The 16,451-nt window shown below is 37.7% G+C and overlaps 1 long non-coding RNA gene across 1 annotated transcript; it reads left to right on the top strand.

The window, feature by feature from the left end:
- The first annotated feature begins 295 nt into the window (after positions 1-295).
- On the top strand, positions 296-10,858 carry LOC140255138 (uncharacterized). The gene is made up of 3 exons (XR_011904410.1): positions 296-352; positions 3,655-3,775; positions 10,785-10,858. It is a non-coding gene; the product is annotated as an uncharacterized lncRNA (long non-coding RNA).
- The last annotated feature ends 5,593 nt before the right edge of the window (positions 10,859-16,451 follow it).

Raw genomic sequence — 16,451 nt, 5'->3', positions numbered from 1 at the left:
TTCAGGCTACGATCAACTGTTTTCTTTACACTAGTGAATACAAGTGGTTTCTCCTCTCTTACCATTTACTAAACCCTAGGGGACTGCTTTGGGACCGGTGCTCTTCAACATCTTTATCAGTAACATCAGTATATGGGAAACTACTGATCACAGCCTGAACCTCTGAGATAAGTGATGGGTCAACTGCTGGAGCACAGGTGAAGGTAACTCTGGAAGGTGCTGAGCCTGACTCCACCTCTCCTAGATCCCATTTAAGGGCTGACCATCACTAAGTTAGCATTTTTTGTTGGTAATTGCTGCTTTGTGGAGTTTTTGTGGAATGTTTGTGTATTGTTGAGACTGTATCTTAAGTGTGAGTTTCAATATTGTTGAGTTTTTTTGCTGTGTATTCTTTGTCTATCTATTCATTTTGTAATTTTAAATGTATGATTATATAATGATAGTTGTACAATCAATTGTAAGTGAATCTTTAGCAGGTTTGCTGATGGTACTGAGATGAGTGGGACTGTTGATGTATTAAAAGCAGGAGATTTCAACTAGAAGGTGTTTACAGGGTGGGTTTGTATCAATCTGTTAAGTTTTAATGTAGTGAAGTACAATGTTTTTCACTTGTGTCAGAGTAATCTTAAATAGGAAGACAGACTGGAAGAAAAGTTTCCTGAGAGTGTCCCTGCTGATAAGGAGTTGGAGGTCTCAGTGGATGAAAAAATACAATATAAGACAGTAGATATCATCTGCAGCTGAGAAGACCAATGGTACCAGAATAGTTAGAAGGGGTAGGGAGGCAATTGACTTTTCTCTGATATTTTCAGGAGTATTTATTTGGAATACTGCATTCAAGTCTGGGGTCCTCAATAAAGGAAAGATGTAGAGCACTTAAAGATTATCTAGCTGAGGGCCAGGAACATGTCAGAAACTTAAAGCAGTTTTCTTTCAGAGATAAGGTGGGGGAGCTGAACTTTTTCAGCCTGGAGAAGAGAACACTGTGAAGAGACCATATTATAGCTTTTTAGTGCTAGAAAGGGAGTTATGAACAGGACAGAAATTAACTTTCTATGTGGGTGGACAGCAATAGGACATAGGGGAGTGGTTTGAAGTTCTAGGAGGGAAGGTTTAGATTGGATGTCAAGGGATTTCTTTGTAGGGAGAGCGGTGAGGTGCTTGTATCGCTTTCCTTGAGAGGCTATAAATGTTCTAACCTTGGAGCATTCAAGTTCAGGTTGGATGCAGCAAGATCCTAGCCTAGTACTAGATTTGAGGTTTGTGGTCTTCCCTGCAGCAGTGGGTTTGGAACTGGATAATGTTTCTTGAACTCATTCCTTGGGTTTTGGAGATTTCTTTTTTAATCTTGTAAAAGAAGGAAGCATCTGTAACCAGACTTTCCAGGGATGTCTAGAATGGCCTATTTTCCTCTAAATTTATATCTTAGGTGTCTACTGCAAATTCAAGCAGGTTCTTAAGGAAGTTTAATTTCCTTTTTGTTGAAAATCTTCTGTTGAGCACCTTTGGGAGGAAAAATACAGATGAAAAGAGAACATAATGGAAGTGCTGAAAAGTGGAGAGGCAAACAAAAAATCTGCAAACTGCTGAATTTACTGTCTAGCTATAATGAGGTATTGCTTAACAATTAAGTTAAATTATGCAGCTGTTTCCTAGTATATTGTGCTAATGCATCTGAGAAATTACAATTTTCTGATTGGGTAATGTTATGTAGAGGAAACTGTAGCATTCCCCATTTCTGCTACAATTCATTTAATGATTAAAAAAGGAAGCTGGTATTTTTGCAGCTGGCAAGAATAGGCAATGAAAGATCACAATCCAAGGAGGCCTGGTTGTCACTGACAAAAGAAAACAATTCCTAACAAAAGCTGCAGAAGGGGGGAAAAAAGTATGAAGGGATACCACTGATATACAGCCACAGCTCATCAGTTTCTGTGGAGAAATGACTGGTAGCCCTCGAGCAGCAGAACCAGCATTTAGAGTTTCTAAGGCAAGTGCTTGGAAATGTAAGTGAACAACTCAATCAATGCTTGAAAGCGAGTTCGTCGTGTACAGGTTGAATGTACAACTTCATTAAAGAAAAAGAAAAACAACAACCAAGAAAACAACCTTCAATATTCCTTACAATCTTTAATCATCTTGGAATTTCTTGCTTGAATAAGGATTAAGTGAAGGTTGTGAGAAACTAGAGAGCATCAAAAGAATAATGAAAAATTAGCTGGAGCTCAAATATTTACATTTGAAACATGCTTACAGGATAAATGGCTCCTTAAAGCAGAGAAGAAGTTAGGCATGTTAATGGGAGCAGGTGGTTTATTTTTATTTTTATTTTTGACAATCTTGATTTCTGAAGGCTACTTAAAATTCTAGTGAAAGAGATTCATAAAAAAAAGTGTATCACCCATTGTTTAAGCTTATTTATGCAAGAAAACCCAAAACAACCAATGAACAAAAAGACATGAAAAGAAAAACGTTAGATAAAAGCACATAATAGCTTTTTTTTAAATTGAATGCTTTTCAATTAGCATCCATACTTGAGATGATCCTTTTATTCTAATCATCTGTTCAGCATGATTCTTTTGTTTTAGTCAGCAGTTCCTTTTTCGGGAAGTTGAATTGGTGGAAAATATTGTTTTATTTCACATCTTGTGAGTCTGAATAACATAAAATGAGGTTGCGCCACGCTCCATGACCATGCATTTTTAAACATTTTTTTTCTATAAATAAATCTAATTTGGTTTTAATCTTGTGACAAAGCACTGCCTGGAAACAATTATGAAGAAACTTAAGAAAATACCAAATGGAAATCATTCTTGCTTTCCTTTCCACTGGTTTTTCAAGAAAGGAAAAGCAGATTTGGCCTTACAACTTCCTTGAGTGATCTAATTACTTAAGTTTCTTCTGAAGTAAATTTTATACTGAGTTACAGTATAAGTAATTTGGAGAAGGACTTCATGTGTGATCAAGGAAACTGAAAGACCTTCTACAATTTTAGTTCATTATTTGTCTAAGCTGAAATTGCAGTTAGTTGACAAAAAATCTGGATTAGAAAAATGATTTAGGTTCTCTATTTACAATAGAGTGACTGAAGAATTGGTTACTCATCTAATGTGAGTTTTTTCTGCTTGAAAAGGATGGAGTATGGGAAATAATCAAGAGCACAAAGAATTTTCATCAGAAATGACCTTGAAGGGACTTTGATATACATGTATTTTTAATTACAGCAGGACAAATAGACTTATACTTATTTAAGTAGTTAATTTGTTGGCTGGTTTGAATTGGCTAATAACACAGTTATTGCAAAGTGGAATGGTCGAATGCTCTCTTAGATTTGTTTTCTCTCCTCCCTTAGAAGTAACCAATAACTGCTGGGATGCACACACAGCTTTTGCCCTTCCTCTAGTCTGTTATGTTTCATTCTGTAAAGTGTTTTCAGCCTCTCTTGAGAGAATGCTGGAGTAAGGTCTGATGGAGACAAAGTATTTGGTCTGCTTCAACGTAGTTAAGCAACCTTGAACAATTAACCTATCTTCAAATATTTTCTGCTCTGAGTTGCAGTTTGTCTCTTTGGGTACATATGACATAAAGTAAAGCATTTCTTTAGAATGTGCCCATTTATCTTTTACGTGTTTTTGATCTATACTTTTGTTCCAGACCCACTTCTGTGACAACACACACACAAGGCAGGTTTTATTGATTGCCACCTGCCCTGCAGCAGGAGGAAGGGGCCTGGGTCTGCAGGAGCTGGCAACAGCCTGTTTTGTCTGTGAGAAAGGTGCGTTGCCTGTGAGTAGTTGGGTCCCTGAAAATATCAGATTCAAGTGCAATTAATAATGCCAGAGACACCTGGTGCCTCCAGTATAAATATTCATTTTCATTTTTTAAGGAACATAAATGGAAGTACTTGAGCACGTTAATAATCAGCTTTTAAAAACCAAGTTTTTTGTATTTTAATAGCATTAAATAGTGTTCAAAGATAAACTAAATGCTCTGTGCTACTGAATTTTACCAGTACTGTGGTATCTTACTGATTGTTAATGTTATGCCAGATCCATGTAGTCACATACAGCTTAAAATGGGAAGTTAACACAGAAGTTGTCGCAGACTCTTAGTTGGTGTCATAAATATTCTTCTGTAATCCATACAAGAAGTCTTTCATTACCTCTTCCCCGAGGGTATATTCTTCAATTTTTGTCTTTATAGCACAATGATAAATTAGAGCCTAATGCTTCTGTGCCATAAAGCAACCACGGGGCTTTTATAAGCAACTACCCAGATGTTAAAAAATATAAAAAGCAGTCACACTAGCGTGCACTGCAACACATTCTTTTTCCCTTGAAGCTTGAAGTTGCTTGACCCTTTCCTATAGCAAATCACTGTTAGAAGTAGGTTTTGTCTTTTATTCTTTGCATTCTAGTGTTTGTTTTCTCTTCCAAATAGACCAATGTAATGTTGTTTTTACACTTGCTCAGACTACATAATCTGTGTTTCTTCAGTCATGTCTTTGGAAACGGACAGTGTGTTAGGTTTTAAGGCTATGTGTATTTTTAAGTATTCCAAGGCAATAGTTTTTTTAAGAGAGCTTAGTGATTAACTGTTTATTGTGCCATCATGTAGGAGACAAAGCACTTGAATGGAGTTATATTTTAACCCAAGTAGGCAAAGGATCAGTCCAAGGGATAGTGATGCTAATAATCAAGTCCATACTAAAGACAGGATAAATACATAAGAAGAGATTGCCTACAAGTTCTATGCATTCCTTACATTCTGTACTTACCTATATGTAAAAAGGTAGACCAGATTTAGCCATTTTTTGTCAGGGACTAATTAATTTTATTAGAGAGTAAGTAAATTCATCTGTGAATGTTTGAGAATCTAATGACTTTCAGAGATTCAGAATGAATTCAGCAATAAAAGCTAATTAGAAGGGAAACGGATGCCTAAAATATCCCTGGTGTGCATAAAGAAAGAGTATAAAGACCATTAATTGAAATTAAAATTTAACAGTAGCCTAATGCCGCATGACATAAAATTCCATCTGTTGTGCAGAGCCACTAAACAAAGATACATGGGGAATCGTGCGTGGTGTCTCAGCTCTGCTGCAAGTCAATGAATGTATTTTTATGTCAAACTACTCTAAACAATGACAAGTCTCACGTTCAGAGGAGTCGGTTTGGGGTGTGATGATTGCTGTAATTACTAAATTAGAGAGGGGGGAAAAAAGGCGATGCTTTATTATAGAGACTCTAATTAATATACTAGTTTATTTATTTTTTTCTATCCTTTTCCATTCTTTTCTTTAATCTTTGTGATTTTAGAGCAATTACCCGTGGAGTTCAGTACACACAGGCAACCAAATCAACATACAAGCAGTTTCATAGGTGTGCCTGTGTGGTGCAGGCATCCATCTTGCAGGCTTCAAATGGAGTTGAAAAGCAGAAGCCAAGTCAGTGCCCTTCTTTCAGCATCTCAGCTGAAGCGTTGCAAAAGTTTATATAGAACAGATAAGGAAGTGAAAGACAGCACTGAGCAGTTTAACCTAGAGTATCTGTTGTTTTCTATCATTTTCAAAATGTTGTACTTGTTTATGTTTTTAAACATTGGTTAACAGTGTTTGTGTGCTTGTTGTAACCAGTTTCCATAAACATCTCTGGCATGAATCCCCTTGTAATGATTCTCAAGATGCATGCTGATATTTGGTGGTAGGCCATTACGCCTTTCTTGCGCTTCCATCTTAGGGAAAGGCAGCTAGAATAATTGCGTTAGGGTGATCAGAAGCAAGTAATCAAAAAGGACATTGTTCCTTAACGTAATATTAGTTTTTTAGAAGGGTTTATAATTGTTGAGAAATTGCCAATGTATAACACATAAGAATGTGTTAGACAGAAACACGAGCTTTGAATCTTGCACAGCAGTTGTCCAGTTCTTAACAACATGACCGTGGACTGTGATTGTTACCCAAGGCTAACCGCATGTTCAATAGGCCATAATGTCAAATTAGATGCTATCTGAGATTCATAGAGTGCATTTTCTGAATGTCTGCATGTACATTAGTAAATCAGGACCTCCATTCTGAATAATGCCTCAATGTGGAGTTAATGGCTGCTACAGAGCACAGAGAGAGAAAACATGATGTGCTGCACAGAAGAGAGTTGCTGTGGTGTTGTGCAGACTGAAAGAGCAAGATGCTTCTAGAGGAAGTAGTTTTCTAAACAGATGGTAACAAAAATGTGGTATGTTCTTAGCAGAAGGGGGAAGAACTGAAAGCAGTAAGCCTAAGTGAAAATCAAGTCATATACAACATTTATCATACTTGTTTATCTTTTTAGCTGAAGGTAAATAAACATTAGAAGAAGCTACTGGAAAACTTATGGAGATGATCTGCGTTTCTCTTGTTTGGTATTAAGACCAAGATTCACTGTCGTTCTGCTCTATCTTTTTCAATCATGAGAAACATGCAAAATTTAAACACTAGGCTGCTAACAGAAACACACTAGATATTTTTCACGTAGAGTTGTTAACTTGATAAGGAAGGGTGTATGTCTTAAAACTTGCTTGTACATCAGTTCTTGAGCCCACATTTTTCAATAAGTTTACCTGTAAGAGCAGTTCTTCTCATGGGAAGATGTTCCCAAGTTTTTCTTTTATTTTCATACAGTAGCTCTTTGACTTGACATTTGATTCAGTGCTTTCTTTCTTTATTTGTCCCATTTTTTACTGCTTAGTTTTTGTGTTTGTCTTAGAACTTACACAAGTCTTAAAACACTCACTTGGAATGGAAGAGGTAACTGAATGCGTCTGCATTTGTACTGTTAAATTATTTTCCTTCTGTAGTACTTTTAGTGGCTTCTGAAACTGTGGTTAGATGCACCTTCATGTCATTAAGTTGCACCATGGTTGGTTAAGGTTGGATTTTAGGAAACATTTGTTTACAGAAAGGACTGTTAAGCACTAGAGTAGGCTCTATAGGGAGGTGGTTGATTCACCATCCCTGTATGTGTTTAAAAACCGCTTGGATGTGGTGCTCAGGAATGTGATTCAGCAGAGGGTTCGTAGGAGAGGACAGTTAGGTTGCAGTGGGACTTGATCTTTACAGTTCCTTCCAAACTGAGTGTTCCCATGATTCTGTTCTATGATTGTAGACATCTGGCAATATTAATCTGTACTTAGAATTAATGGTATGGTGTATATATACAGCATTGTCTATTGGAGAGATATCCAACAGTCTGTATATGCAAATCTCCCTTTTTTCAGCCAAGAAGTAGTGATTATTGTCGTAATATTTTCAAACATATGTTAAATAATATAGAATGCATTGCAGTACTGCAAAATACTTGGGTGAAGTACCGACAAAGCCATCTGTACACCAAGGGAAATGATGAGAGGTGTTACAGACTGCTAACTAAACATCCCGGTAGCTGAAGCATTGTTATCACTCCTGCCCTTTTAAAAATGTTTTTGTTTGGTTTTAATAATGCAAACAGTGACAAAATGCTAAGTGGCTATTAATTGTGTTTCAGCTTTCAGAATGATAGACATGTCTCCATCACAGGTCTTTAAAAATGCTTCTCAGAATTGTTAATCACCAATTATGCTTTCCAAAAGCTTCATGTTTCCTAATGAGAAGTATCCAAAATACACTGTGTTTCTATCTCCCATTTAATGAGAAATGTGCCTTACCTTTGATGGAAGTTTCATCCGCTGCAGTCCTGTTCTGTTACTGCTTATGCACCAGAAGTGCATGGCTCCATTCATTGCTGCAGAAAGTGATTCCTGCAAAAACCATAAAAAACATTGAATTGGTCATTAGAACTTTACTCCCTAAAATTTGATGCCCAGAGGTACATTTCTTTCAGTGCCCTGGATGACAGGATAAATTATCCTCTCATAAAGAGAGTGGATGATTGGAGACCATTGGAGAGGATGGTTTACATGACTGATGGTGTAGGCTGAACTTCCCAGGAACAAGAGCAAGGTTTGGGGTGGCAGGAACAGAGACACAACATTGTTGCTTCTTATTTTATCTTCTGAACGTTCATTATGTGTTTTGTACCCAAAGTGTATCAGTTGTGTGTGGAAGGATGGCAGCAGTCCAGCTTTAACACAGTGCCTATACTTCCAGTATTCAGCAGAGCACCCCATCAACATTTCAACTCCTTTTTATAAGAAATCAGAACATGTAGTTTTGAAAGCTAGTTTATGATCTTTTTCACATGCTTTGTCTTGGTGGCTGCACAATATTGTCTGCTACTGTGAAATGAAAAGAAGATGTTTCATGATAACAACAACATCCATAGCATTTCTTTCCCCAGAAAGAGTGTCCTAAGAGAAGCCAGCCTGCTCTGCAAGATTATCCTAAAGTGACTCAAATATTTCTCTATTTTTCCCATCTAGTTGACTATATAGCTAAACTTAGTATTCTACCAAAGAGATTAAGATTTGATGCCCATGCTTGAAGGCAGCTGTGAGACCTGTGGTCTCATATTTTTTGATGTTACTTTTTAATGTTATAAAGTGAGTGTGAATGCTCTTTCAGGAATCAATTTTTGGGGATATACACTCTACTCATTTTCATTACAATCCATTCCAGCCATTAAGCAGCATAATTTCAGCTACCATGGAAGTGCTGATTAAATATACAGGCTTTATTTTGCCTTTTTTAGCTATACCTTGACAACTAATTGCTGGTTTGGTTAGGCTTAAGAGGGGCATTGAGTTTTCAGGATAGTAATGCAGTGAGACTGCGTTCCAGAAGGGCATGGATCTTTCTCATCCTAAATGGTACATCGATACTCAAAGCTCCTTTTCTCTCCTCAGCATGTGCTTACAAGGTGATCACACGTAGATCCAGACTGTGGATCTTAGCACTCACCTTTCTCACCACGCTGACTGCTGAAGGCCATCACTTCAAACACGAATCTCCGTTAAAATGGCTGGCCGGTGTGTTCCTTGCTCGGTGCAGCAGTAGCTGTGAGGAGCGGCCGGGACCCGCACCCCGGCCAGCTCGGAGCTGACTCCGCGGGGTTTATCAGCCCCACGTGCATACCTTAAATAGAGGATGAGGAAGAAAGTAATAAGTTGAAGTTCAAACATGGCAGAAAGTAGCGTAGGTGATGCCGGTGGCAGCAGCAGAAAGCGGGACCGCTCCTGAGGAGGGGTCTCCCGCTTTAAGCGCGGGTATCCCGGGGGAGCAGTGGCGCGAGGCAGCAGGGGACGGGCGTGCTGAGGGCGGAGCGATGCAGCGGTTCGGCCGCGTGCTAACACAGCACGGAGCTCTGCACGGTGTCAACCGACGCTGAGGTGAGCAAAAAGGAGAAGATTTGCATGGTCCACGATGGTAAATTCTGATGAGTCTCCCTGTTTATATTTCTAACGACTTTTTTTTTGGTGTGTGTGTGTGTTTTAAGCTTTGCAATCTTTTTGTTCAGTGTTCTGCTGAGGAAGGGCGGGCACGTGGCAGCGCTCGAGATGGGGGCTTTGTTTCTGCTGCTTTGCTGGCCGTATGCGAGGTCAGCATCCAGAATGTTCCACGGAGGCAGGTGTTGTGGGGGAGGGAACGCTGCAGCTCTTTCTGGAAAGCTGCTGAGCACCAAGGGGTCTCTTCAATAGTGTTTTTCTTGTAGAGCTGGGATGTTTTGCTTAAGATTTGCAGCAAGGCTTCTTCTTTTGCAGCATTAGGTTGGTATCTTTTATCTCCTTCATTCTGTCATGCATCTTCCTCTGAAGTCTGAGAAATTGTGTTTGTTTTTAAACCATTTTTTTGTATGTTTTTTTAATCCCCTTTGTGTTTTTGTTGGGCTGTGTGTAGGTGAGTTGCAAAGCTAAAATCAGTAGCAGCTTATCTATTGTGGTGGCAATGAAGCTTCTTTACCATTGCTGTGAAAACCTTTCCATTTTGCTGTGTCTTTCTCTCTTACTGTTGAAACCATGTGGTGTTCAGCTCTGAGAAAGCCAGTTTTATTCAAGACTTATTTAACTATTGGACCAGGCTGTTGTGTGTGAAACAAATCATGTATTATTTCATTGTTAGTACAGAAAAAGGTGAGGTTGTATGGAGTTGTTTCCTCCTTTATATTATCTCCTTAGAAAGTTTGTTGGCCACTTCAGTAGATTAAGTTTTGAGCCATGTCTGTTGTTGCACTGTTAGTTTGAGTTTGCTTGAGATAAATCCAGAGTTGTTCAGAGTTCCTTTTTTTTTTAGGCCAGCAATGGAGTGATTAAGCCTTAAAACTACTCAGGGTTGTGTTATTTGACTCAAAATTTGATTGTTCAAATGCTTTGCTGGGTTCAGTCTCTGTGTTGGAGCTGAAACCTGCCATGTGCTCTAATACAGTAGCTATTCTGGGATCCTCAGTGTGATTTCAGTACCTATTTCTTCCTGGTACTATACGTGTTTTTACATTGTGTTTAGTGTTGTTTCAGTTTTGTGTATGATATTCTGTGTACTATATGTGTGATGTAGAAATAATGTTAGGGGTTTTTTTGTGTGTTTTTTTTTGTTTGTTTTGTTTTTTTTCCATGTTGCTCTCTGCTGAAATAGTGAATGAGCTTGAGTTAAACCTCAGACCTATTGAAAATACTAATGGATGTAAATTTGAAGGTGTTCATTGCAAGGCCTTATAAAATGGGTTGACAATCAGAGCATGTAATGTGGCAATACTGTCTTCTAGTCCAAGGGTTCATCTTCTATGCCTAGTAGAAACCCTGTTTATGTCTTAGATGATTTCATGGGCAGTTTCCAAGACCAAAATGTTGTTAGTGCCATTAATTCTTTCTGTTTCCAGTGAGGACTGGTAGAGAATATGGTTCAGCCCTGACCTGGAATAAACAGCATAGTCCTAGCTGGACACAACAGAAAGTGAGTAGAAGCAAGTGTTTCTGCAGCCTTACAAATTCTATTGGTTGGTTTTAAAGCAGCAGTTATCTCCTCTTTAGCAGTGCTTCAAACCCTCTGGTCATTGTGTGGTCATGTTATTTGCGTTATTTGGATTGGTAGATGATGTTAAGTACTGTGTCCAGTGCTCTTCATTTTAACACCCATTCATTTTTTGTAATAGAACCTGCATATTACAGTAAAGTTAAAAGGCATATTGTCTGTATTGAAGCATACAAATAATAGCCTTTAGTACTGAGAGGAATTAAGCACATGTATTGAGAGGAGAACATGTCCTGAAGTCTTATCTCTGACTAGCTGCTTTGCCAACAATTACATTTAATCTCCATGGATGATGTTATCTTTGCTAGTAGCTATCATGAAAACTGATAGTATGAGAATGCAGTGCAACATAAATGAACCTATTTCTTCAACAGCATTTCTTTATGCATTAATAAAAGTTGTGTAGATCTTTAACCTGTGCTATGTAGTAGAGCTGTTCCTTGTTTTAAGAAGAGATAACTGTTATGGTTGGGTTTCTAGGAAAAGAATTTGGATGATGGGAAAGATTAGAATAAAAAAGCTTTTATAGGTGCTTTTAGAAATACTGATATAACAAGCTAAGGTGCTGGAGCTGCATAAACCATTTGTTCACAAGCAACTCTGACTATTGAGTTATGTCTAGATACACATTTGGGTTATAATTGAGCTAAATGGTGCATGTAAGAGTTCTGTTTGGTTTTACTTGTCAGTTGTGATGTTTCTGATGACAGTGGTAATCTGCTCTATAATGACCATGTCATGAGACGGCTTAAATACTGTTCTCAATGGTGTATTGATTTTGGTTATTCATACCAGAGATTGCTTTTATCTGCTCTTAATGATTTCATGATGAAGATGTTCACCCATAGGTAGAAAGAAATCAGCTGAAATTAGTTTTTTTTTTTTTTTTTTTTTTTTTTTTTTTTTTTTTTTTTTCAGGGGGTTGAATTGCATAATTATTTATGGTATTTTTATTTTTCTGGACACAACATACATTAGTTTTGTGGAAGGCTTTTTATGCTTGTTTAAGAAACTTGGTTTTGTTTTTGTTTCCAAAACTTTTGAGTGGTACTGATATTTGCTTTCTGAACTAAGTAGTCCCAAATACTTGTCACAGTTCATAGCAAGTAGCACTTGCCTACTTGTCTGCACTTTTCTTCTTCCTAGTTTATCTGTGTATTTTGGAAATCAAAGCTAAAAGATGGGCAGTGTTCTCCAGCCAGAATTTCAGTTATGTAGGGTAAGGCAGCCTGATGAGAGAGTCAGAGGTCAATTTCAGCTCTCTAAGGGTGGTATTTGGCTTGTCTCAACAGCATAAAATTATTGACTCTTGTTCATCATTGATGCATTACGAACCTCACAGTCCTTTCAATACCTTATCCACATCCTTCATTTGCATAGCCAATTATTTCTGCTTTGGTGCAAAACCTTGTCTTTGTCCCTACTGAATAAACATCCTATGCTTTTCATCTGCTTTCCCGTTTGTGAAGTTTATTTGAATTCCTGGTTTGTCCTCGAGCTCATTTGCAGTCCCTACAGGCTTTGCTTATCTGTAGATATAAAAACTCTTTGAGGTTTCACAATTACTTGCAGAAGACAAAGGTTTTCTTGGTACCAATCTTAATCTTAAAATGGTGTGATTGGGAGATGTGGTATTAAATAAAATACTGGACTTACTCATTGGAAACTTAAGTTGTTTAATCCTAAGCGATGTGGTCATTTGGTGACTTACAGTAGTTTAAGGTGATAAATAAGAAAAATACTTGTACCGTAACAAGTGTGCTTTATCTTAGGTTAAGCAACTGGTGAGCTAGGACCAATGCTTTGAAAAGAAAAATGCAAACATATTACCCAAATGTGAGGTTGTATCATAAGCATCCAGGTGAGAACCTGTGGTTAAGTATTTCAAACAAGACATGGAATTATTTGTGGAAGCTTTCTAATTTTAAGTTCCAGGTTGGGCTATTATATTGTAGAACACATGACTGTAATGTTAATTACATTACATTAGAAGTTAATTGTTAATATTCTCTGTTGAAAATTATCGTTTCAGTGCCCATGGAGTGTTACTGGAGTATCTCTGCTCTTTGAGTGTTGAGGCTGCTGAGCAAGCTGGAGAGACCTTCTTTGGGTTATAAAAGGTATGCAGCAGGATGGCTGCTGTTTTCAGCAGGAGTTATTTTAATGTTTAACAAGTACTGTAAGGGAATCTGTTGATCACAGCCTGAACCTCTGAAGAACCAACTGAGGCAAGGGACAAGTCAGTTGCAGGAGCACAAGTGAAGGTAGTTCAACTGTGCTCCCAGAAGGGGTGCAGGTTGGTGCCACCTCTCTTAGATCTCATTTAACTAAGGTAGCGTCTCTTTCTGGAGATTGCTCCTTTGTGGAGTTTTTGTGGCGAGCCTCGACACTGGCGTGCATCTGTCTCAACTGAAAGCCTCAGCTCTGGTGAGTGTTTTCTTTGACACCTTCTGGCTATTTACTCAATAATTACAATGGTACCCTTGTATTTTTTCAGTTATACAAGTAGTAAAAATAAAAATTGGAGAGCTGAATGTTTATCTTCAACTTCTCCGTTTGAGTACCTCAGTGCTTAAAATTTGATTTCTATTAGCCTAGGATGTGATGCGAACGATAGCCTCTAGAATCTCTCTGAGTTAGCTCACTAGCTTCTTATGGGTTGAGTTTAAATCATTCAGCAGAGTACATATGTGACAAATCAGTTAAAGACAAATACCAGAGTATCTAAGTACTGTAGGAGGTGATGATTAGCTGAACTATTATCCAGAAGTTCACACTTTGTGTAGTGACATCTTTTTATTCTACTACTGTCTGTAAGGTCACCATGAAGGGCAGTTTGCAGTGCTCCTGTGATGTCAGTTTGCAGACTCTGCACCTCGTGATCCTCCCTGCACTCCTGTGGCTAACTGGTAAGGCTGGCTTCTTCACCAATCAAGTTCAAAGAAACAGTTGCTGATACTAATGTTCTTTAGCTGTCATAAAGCACAGTGAGAAAGGTCATTAAATAACCTTTGTTTTGTGTTAATTTGTGTCATTGATATAAATTTGTATTTTGTCATTTGTGCTTTTTTTATTGGGAAGCAAATGATACTCAGTTGTTTATTCAGTTCCATTCTAGGTTCTGAAGTTTTGCTTCCTTCTGTAGTTTGGGAACCTTGTGATAAGTTTAACTGTATTTTATAAGTGGGCATGTCTGCTTGTCAAGAATTATAGTGTGTTATGAATGTGATAAGGAAGGAAGTGCAGCTTCAACTGTTGATATTCATGTGAATGCTAGTAAGTTTTGCTATTGATGTAGTCTACAAGACTGGAAATGTATCAGAACCACTCAATATACCCCAATTTGTAGGTGTGTTGGTTTGTTTCCATAATTTGGAATGCAAATGATGCTGACACCGAAGACAGAAGACACTCGTGTACTGCAAGATTTGAAGACTAAAGTAAAGATGTTAGGCCTTAAAAGTCAATTAATCATTTTTAAATTGTGTGTCATGAAGACAGGCTTTTGAACAATTTAAGCTGTTTAGCTAGGCTGAAATTGATGCAATTACGCCATTCAACAGTTTACAACTTGTCACCATTTATTTACCACAAGGAAATGTAATGCACATGGCAAGTGAGGTATGGAGAAGATGCTTATTGTGAACTCTGCTGCACTTGTCCCCATTTTATACACATAGCATTATTTACACTAGTAGAGTTTTTCAGAGGAAAATCAAATGTCACTTAACCAAATAAAGGTTTGCAGTATCTATAAATATAAGCAGAGTTGTAACCGTTTCAGGTCTTTTTTAGCAATATGATTAAATCAAGTGGAGATTGTTTTAAGTCTTGTAAACTCTTAGAGATGATGTGCAGATATCAGTAAAAGGCTGCTAGTTCTTCATCTCAAGAAGATCTTCATCTTCAGCTACATGTGTTGAAAGCTTTAGTAATGGTTGAAGTTCTGTATTGAAACCAAGCTGGAGCAAATTTAATGAGAATGGAAAAAGATTTAGGCCTTTCATAAGGAGACCAAAGAGTAACTGTGCTGTTAGAGATGGTTCTGTATCTTTGGTATTTTCTTGCTTTCGGTTTGAATTAGGGTGAGACTTGTGAACCAAGAAAGAATCTTAAGAACATTTTCATAAAAATTAAGGGGAAGTGTTAGCGGCAGATATAGAAGATGAGAGGCTGCGCTTGAAAAAGCAAGTAAATACAGATGGTGTACGGTGACATTTAACACATAGCTAGGAGGAAGAATCAGTAATAGGAGTGTTTGTGTCTTCCTTCAGTGCCTGTAAACAGTAGAAAATAAGTGTTTTGAGTCATGTTTAACTATCAGCAAGGAAGAACTTCTACTTGAAGTTGTTAACAAAACACTTCAAATGATGACTTGCATCTGTCCTCTATAAGAAAAAGAAAATATTGGTTCCATAATACAGAATATAAATGTTGGAAGAGTTTGCTTTGTTTTCCTATAGGGGCGTCTGACTGCTTGGTGCACTTTTAAATAGTCATTCTACTACCTTAATGACATGATGTTATCATGCCCTTAGTTCAGTTGTGAAGAGTTGGTTGCCCAACCTGTTAGCTAAGGCAAAACACGCAGAGATTCAGCTTGACATATATAATGAGAATTCTGAGCCTGCTTAATTTATCAGTCTTTAACATCAGGATGCTTCAACTAAGCTTCGGTGTTATGAATGCTATGTGCTGATTCTTTTGGCAGTAGGTAATGATCCTCATCATTGTGAAGCCTGTGAATAGAGTAATCAGTTCATTAAGAGGAGAGGTCTGAATGCACTGACAGTGGCATTGTTTACACTCTGAATGTCAGAGACAGAATTGATTTCTGGTGTGGTTCCTTAAACCACCTCGATATGGTAGCTCTACGAATACTTTCAAACTAAGCTGAGGAATTATTTTCTCTGAATGGGAATGCCGAAATGCTACCGTGGTGCTTTTTTCTATCATTTTATTTTTAAGTTATTACCCTCTTGATTAAGGTTTGCGTGATGGGAGATTAACAGAGACTGAGTTTTACTTGAAATTTTATGCTTTTTTTGCATTGATTCTAAGTTTAAGTATGGATTATGTTGTTCATCTCCATGCAGCTTGATAGAGTTGCAGCCGTGAAGGCGTCAATTGGACTTCAGCTTGTAGTTATATCTGGAGTTATACATGTGATAAAATTGAACTGAATAGGGTTCTTTGAACATAGAGAACATGAGTAGATGTTTTTGTCTACTGTTTTTTGGTAATGATAAAGTGAGCTATTCAGGAGAGCTGTATTGGCCAAGTCAATCAAACACTTCAAAGAAAATAATCCTGTTTGGCACAAATAGGTGCAGTTAAATTAGGTTCCCGCTCATAATTTCTGTTTAAGGTCTAGTGTGTGTCAGTGACCATTGGGAAGCTTGACTCCTACCAAGGTAGCTTATATCACCATACTTCTGTCACTTGGCCATTTCTTATTTTGAGCTATAATTGCAATTTAAGATACGTGAGTTGGCAAAGACTTATGTAAGGCTTC

This window comes from Excalfactoria chinensis, chromosome 7 (assembly GCF_039878825.1).
Source record: "Excalfactoria chinensis isolate bCotChi1 chromosome 7, bCotChi1.hap2, whole genome shotgun sequence".
In the NCBI taxonomy this organism is placed as follows: domain Eukaryota; kingdom Metazoa; phylum Chordata; class Aves; order Galliformes; family Phasianidae; genus Excalfactoria; species Excalfactoria chinensis.
This window is presented reverse-complemented; position numbering and strand designations above follow the sequence as displayed.